Here is a 7,481-nt window from a genome sequence, read left to right as displayed (position 1 = left end):
TTTTTTAATTTTGAATTAACTTTACTTTGGGTGCGGACTGCATTTACTCCCTCTGTAAACTGTTTTCTTTAAGAGTTTGATATCCAGCCGAGGATAATTGAACATTGGGGCCAAGTTGGAGGCATTAAAGGGACTTTCTTCTATTTTTGTGACTTGGTTATTTTTGTGTCACGCCCCGGGTCATCACAGAGCTGTTGTAAGTTGACTACCTGTATAAGGTCTCCTGCCTTGTCCAGGGGGTTGGACTAGAACAGGGGTCACCAACCTTTCAGACCACAGGGACCACTAAGTTCATAATTTTAAATCCCACGAACCATTAATATGATCTGCCTAAATGACCGGTGGGGTGGGCATGGCTAGGTGGTCATGTGACTGAGTGGGTGTGGCCAACTCAATGCCACTTACATTGAGGAGTGCCTCACCGGCCTATACATAGGCTTTCCAAGCAGAGGGAAGACCTATAGGAGTGCAAGGTCAGGTACCGGCACCTGGAGGCTCAGCTGGCTGAGATGATCAGCCAGTTCCAGGCCATGATGCAGTCCCACTGGAACGAGGCTGTTCTGACCCAGGCTTCGTCAAACTTGTCTTAAAAGCAAAACCTATTTTATTGCAACGCTGGGAATTACTTTCATTCCCAGCCAGAACTAATCTTAAACAGTTCCCCAAGATAAGCAAATGCCTTTCAGTGCTGTGAAATGCTGCCAAAAAACAGATGTGTCCAAGTAATTATAACAGAAACCAACAGAAGTACCAGAAAAAGCCAACCAGAGTACCCAGAGCTTCAAGGAGGACTCAGAATTTTTCGAGCTACTTTGCTTCCTGCAAAGATGTCGTCATTGAGGCCTGACTTTTATCCCTTAGGGGAGGGGCAATCACCTCCCAGCCTTACTCCTGAGTTGCTCCTTCTGCTTCAGCTGCTCTTGCCTTCTAGCAGCTCTGTGCACGCGCGCACTGGGACACAGGCTCCCCTTGGTCCTCTGCCTCGCTGCTGCCAGACTCCGACGGCAGCACCCCACTCCCAGATGGTCCTGACCCCATCCCTGCGTCGGATGCAGGACCCTCGTCCGAGTCCTCTCCAGACTCCCTGACCGGTCCTCTTTCTTCCTCACTGTCCAACTCCGCTGCCATCTGCACTGGCTGCCGGTGAATCACAAGAGGCCCTTCTGCTCTTCACCACCACCGGCACTTCCCTCCAGCATTCACCCAAAGCCCCGCGCCAGGAGGCTGAAACAGACCCCAAGTCGGAATTTCTGCCCCCCCTCCAACCCGCACAAAAAGACCTCGAAGGGGGAAACCCTCTGCAACAAACACAAATGTTCAATGCACGTATCCAGTCCAGGGGCCGTCGTTGGAGGACAATATAAATAAATGCAATATTTTAAAAAATGCCAATAATTTTTCTGTGGACCACCAAAATTTTCTCGCGGACCACCAGTGGTCCACGGACCACCAGTGGATGACTGCTGGACTAGAAGACCTTCGAGGTCGCTTCCAGCCCTACGATTGTATGACTCGATGACAGACTTTTGAAAACTAGGGAAGAAAAGAACGGTGGAGTTGCAGCGAGTGGAATAGAGGATGTAATGCAGAAGAAAAACGAGAAGCCTGTTGGAAGAAAATATCCTTCTGGGTTCAGTTTCAAGTGGGGAAAAAGACACTGGAAACATGGAGGCTGTTTGGAAAGATGGTTTAATGGTGGACAGGACCACATGGCTTGAAGCTCCAAAGGGAAAGGGACGATCACATACTTCAAGATGTTGGGTGAAGGAAAAGAACAAGGGCTGAGATGCTGAGAGACCCTGGGTTTTATGCCCTCTGTTGGGATTTGAATTGGAGCTTGTATTCTGATTGGTTGTCAGACTCCCATGAGGCCATGCAAGGACAACTCTATAGGCTGTCCTGAGTCCCAGGCTTGGTTGAGCCTTGCTGGATGATGATGTAATGAAAGGGCTTTGAGCAATTCCTTTTTTTATATACTCAAGTTTTTTTTTTTATTTCAATCTACACATACACAACAATACATTAACAGTGTGGCACCAATATATCATACATTTTAGTATAGGCAAAATTAATAATACCAATCATATCTCTTAATGTACATATTCACATTAAGTCTTAATCTTTGGACAATTCCTGTTATAGCTCTACTTGGAGTAGATCTCTGTTATGTAAAATAGACTGGCCCAGGCCAGAGTAAATGGTCCATTAGCAAAGGTGGGGAGGCTGAGTTTTTGAGTTTCTACTTTTTTTTTCTTAGGAGAAATATTCTGCCTTTTAAATATTTCCTAGGATATTTAATTTTTCGAGGAGACGGGTGGGTGCTAACTTCCTACAACCCTTAGACAGGGGCCATTCTCCGTTCTTCTCCTCTGCAGGAGCAAAAAAATCCAGAGGATTTGGTTCTTTGGTTCATACTTCAGCTTCAACCATAACAACACAAGAGCACACAATAGATACAAACTCAAAGTAAACCGCACCAAACTTGATTGCAGGAAATACGACTTCAGCAATAGAGTGGTCAATGTCTGGAATACTCTACCCGACTCTATAGTCTCTTCCCCAAACCCCAAAAACTTTAACCTTAGACTGTCTACTATTGACCTCACCCCCTTCCTAAGAGGTCTGTAGGGGGCGTGCATAAGCGCACCAACGTGCCTACTGTCCCTGTCCTATTGTTTCTCTTATTCTTTTATTTTTCATATATGTACCCATTTCATGTATTCACAACTATGTATACTCTTATACTTATTATCTTGTAAACAATTGGCAAATCAAATAAATAAAAATAAATAAAATAAAAATAAAAATAGTCATTGCGTGTCTTGAGTGCCTCTTAGTGGTGTGTGCCTGACATACTTACTGTATGGATGCAAACGGAGGTATCAAATTTCTGGCCTGTTTTTTTTTTCCTCACTCAAATTATCTGCATTGCAACTCAAAAGGCAGACAAAACTAAAAAAAAAATTCTTTTGGCTTACCAGACAGAAAACTTTTCTGCCTCCCTTGGCACCGTGAAGCTATTCCCTCTTTCCTTTTTTTTTTTTTTTTTGCAAATAATATTATTGCATTTATTAACAAATTAAATGCCTGTGTGCTGCCCTTCTTGTCAGACTCTGGATGGCCTACCAACATTAAGAATAATATTTTAATGTATTTTAAAACAATAAATAACAATCATAAATACAGACAGTCCTCGACTTATGTGCACAAGTGAAGTGAAAATTTACATTGTTAAGCAAGACAGTGGTTAAGTGAATTTTACCCCATTTTACAACCCTTCTTGCCATAGTTGTTAAGTGAATCACTGCAGTTGTTAAGTTACTAACATGGTTGTTAGGAGAATCTGGCTTTCCCATTGACCTTGCTTGTCAGAAGGTCGCTGGAGACACCGCAACCGACATTAGAATAGAAATAGAAATAGAATAGAATAGAAAATATGGATTGGAATGGAATGGAATAGAATAGAATCAGAATAGAATAGAAAATGTGGAATGGAATGGAATGGAATGGAATGGAATGGAATGGAATGGAATAGAATAGAATAGAATAGAATAGAATAGAATAGAAAAGAAAATATGGAATGGAATAGAATAGAATAGAATGGAATAGAATAGAAAATATGGAATGGAATGGAATGGAATAGAATAGAAAACATGGAATGGAATGGGATGGAATAGAATAGAAAATATGGAATGGAATGGAATAGAATAGAATCAGAATAGAATAGAAAATGTGGAATGGAGTGCAATGAAGTGGAATGGAATGGAATGGAATAGAATAGAATAGAATAGAAAATATGGAATGGAATGGAATAGAATAGCATAAGAATAGAATAGAAAATGTGGAATGGAATGGAATAGAATAGAATAGAAAATATGGAATGGAATAGAATAGAATAGAATGGAATAGAGTAGAAAATATGGAATGGAAAGGAATAGAATAGAATAGAAAACATGGAATGGAATAGAATAGAATAGAATCGGAATAGAATAGAAAATGTGGAATGGAGTGGAATGAAGTGGAATAGAATAGAAAATATGGAATGGAATATAATAGAATAGAATAGAATAGAATAGAATGGAATGGAATAGAAAATATGGAATGGAATGGAATAGAAAATATGGAATGGAATGGAATAGAATAGAATAGAACAACAGAGTTGGAAGGGACCTTGGAGGTCTTCTAGTCCAACCAGAGGTAGTATTCAACAGGTTCTGACCAGTTCTGGAGAACCGGTAGCAGAAATTTTGAGCAGTTCGAAGAACTGGCAAATCCCACCTCTAACTGGAGATTTTACAGTATCCTTCCCCTGCCACGCCCACCAAGCCACGCCCACAGAACCGGTAGTAAAAAAAAATTGAATCCCACCACTGAGTCACATGATTGCAGATAGACTTCAACCATTGGAACTTCACATCCAGATCATAAAAACCCAAAGGGAGGTGTCTGTTGTAACTTTGAATGGTCCTTAAGCAACCGGTCGTAAATTGAGGACTACCTGTACTGCTTTTTAAACTTAGACTTAGAATAACTTTATTGTCCCTTTAAACGTACACTCATTAGCATGCATTAAAATGAAATTTCATTGCATACAGCTCTCAAAGGGTCTCCACCTCCAATATACACAATATATATAAACATGAATAAATGAATAGATAAGCATATATGAGGGCACCATGATCCATGGTGGTGCAGCAATTAGAGTGCAGTACTACAGGCGACTTCTGCTGACTGCCGACGGACTGCAATTTGGCATTTCGATTCTCACCAGGCTCAAGGTTGACTCGGCCTTCCATCCTTCCGAGGTGGGTAAAATGAGGGCCCAGATTATTGGGGGCCACAGGCTGACTCTGTAAACCGCTTAGAGAGAGCTGTGAAACACGTAAAGCAGTATATAAGTCTAAGTGCTATTGCTATACCCACATATATTATATGACACAGAGAAACAACAGTCTAGTTTGGATGTATACATGTACATGGCAAGAAAAAACGAATCTTGCGAGTTTACTGGATGGATGGCCTAGGGAACAAAGCTGTTACAGGATCTGGTACCACTGCTATAGCTACTTTGAAACCTCCCCACAGAGGTTTTAGTGAGCTTTGTAATCTGGATCTGCCCACCCAGGATCATTTCATCCTCTGTTTTCAACTGCTTTTAATGCTGGAAGGGGCTGAACCTGTGGTGGGATTCAAATTTTTTTTACTACCGGTTCTGTGGGCATGGCTTGGTGAGCATGGCTTGGTGGGCGTGGCAGGGAAAGGATACTACAAAATCTCCATTCCCACACCACTCCAGGGGGAAGATTACTGCAAAAACCCATTTCCTCCTCACCCCACTAACCTGCTTTCCAGCTCCGTTCTCCTGTGCAGGGCAACAAAAGAAGATCTAGCCGATCAGCTGGGATTCCGGAGGCAGAGAATAGATGGGGCGGAGCCAGTCAGAGGTGGTATTTGCCGGTTCTCCGAACTACTCCGAATATTCTGCTACTGCTTCTCCAGAACTGGTCAGAACCTGCTGAATCTGGGATGAACGCATTCATGTCCACATCTGTACAGTTTTGTGTGAATAAGAGTCAGATTGTGTCTCCTTGCTGATTGATCTGCCCCTTGGCAGCAACAGCAGCTGTTCACCCTAATAAAACAAAATTATTTCTCGCCTTATCCAATCTGGTTTAGCCCACCAGTCCTGCTGTTATTAAAAAGCCAGAAGAAGATTCCCCACCCCTCCAAGGAAAGTATTTTTGAAAAGCCAAGTTGAAGCTAGCCAGGGTGCATTGCTGAGGTTTGACACCTGCTAAATTTAGTGCTCAGGGTTACAGATCAGGGAAACAGGTCAGAGAAATATGATGGGGCTTTATGTGTGTTATGGTTGACAGCAGCTTTCAGCATCAGACATAACTATAACTTCTTCTATTTTTCCTGATTTTTTGAATTGGAGGATTGAATGGAATATTTTTCATAGACAAATTGTGATTAATATTGAAATACTTTTTGTTAAACATTTTTTTTCAGGCACAATAATACCAAATCCTGTCTGAACATCTGACTGTGCATCAAACCATAATAATGATTTTTATTATTAAAAAATAAAAATAAAAATGTAAGGGAACAATTTACAATCAGATCAAGAAAAGAAACTGATGGCTTGATATTGGTTGTGCAAGAGTAAGCTGTGCAAATCAATGCCATCAAAGCCAGAACTAAAAATAATTGTCAAATGATTCAAAGTACAGATTGTGCAAAGAAGCAGAAGAAACAGTACCTCAGCTTGTGCAAGAAGATTGCACAAAGTGATTCTAAACAACCAGTACATAGTTGCCGAAAAATGATTTACTGGAACATCTGTAAAAAACTATCATGTGCCAGTAATGAAAAAAATGGTGAGAAGATAAGTGTTAAAAAAATGAGAATGAGCAGGTTAAAATATGAAATTTCCAAATTTAAGCACCACCAGATAATACACCAGATATAATTAACTGAAAAGGAGAAAATGTGGATAATTGATGTGGCAGTTCCAAGGGACAGGGTCACTCTAGATAGGGGAGTATCCATCCTTAATTACCTGAAAAATCATTAAAATCAACTAATTTACATTTCCATGAATTAGTCAAACCCATGGTTAAACTTAATCACAATGTACTTATGTCATATGGATCTCAGTGCTCAGTTTCACACAAGCAATAAAACATTAGTTGTCTGAACATCACACTTACTTACAGTGACGTTATGTTTAACAATAACCCCAGTTTTTTATGTTGCTAGTTTTTTATTTAATTTATTGCACTTGGATATTGCCCAGCTCTCACCAACTCTGGTGTTGCTGCGACCCACTGAACCATAAACTATCCTCACAAACTACATTGAACTACAGGTAGCCAACCCTGGTTTACCAATAAAGGAGAACCATGGTTTAATATAACAAGCATGCAGAATAAATGAAAGGCTAGGCTTAGGAATTATGAGGAGTCCTTGATTTATGACCAGTTTTGTTTAACTGCGGTGTTTTGCTTTACAACCATAGCATTTGCAACTGTGTTCTCTTAACAACCGCTCCAAAAAATATCCTAAAATCGGTCAGGATCACACGGTGACCTGCTTAATGAGTGTGGTGACATGACCATAATTGCAGGCTCAATTATGGTCTGTTGAAAGGTGTCAAAATGCCTTTCTTTCGAGGATTCGATTTTCCCACTGGGAGAGCTCCGGTGCAAGGATACGGACAACTGCTTGAAAGCTGGATCTTTTTATTTTTCAGGAAGGCGAAGAACAGCGAGAAGTCTGCGTTCCTGGGCTAGCTAGCTTCTTATGGTAAGTCCCTGGTTTTTTATACCCTTTTCTCCCTTTGTAAGTTGATTTTGTGTGAGTGTTTGTATTTATGCCTAATGTTTCAAATCCTGTTTGAGTTTGTCTTTATTTCCACCGGAGGGCGAACTCCGCGGGGTGGCCAGATTGTATTATTGGTTTTCTGTAATCTCTTTTAG

The sequence above is a fragment of the Notechis scutatus genome, chromosome 1 (assembly GCF_049901735.1).
Source record: "Notechis scutatus isolate UNSWTSFEM ecotype Mainland chromosome 1, rNotScu1.2, whole genome shotgun sequence".
Taxonomy (NCBI): Eukaryota; Metazoa; Chordata; class Lepidosauria; order Squamata; family Elapidae; genus Notechis; species Notechis scutatus.
This window is presented reverse-complemented; position numbering follows the sequence as displayed.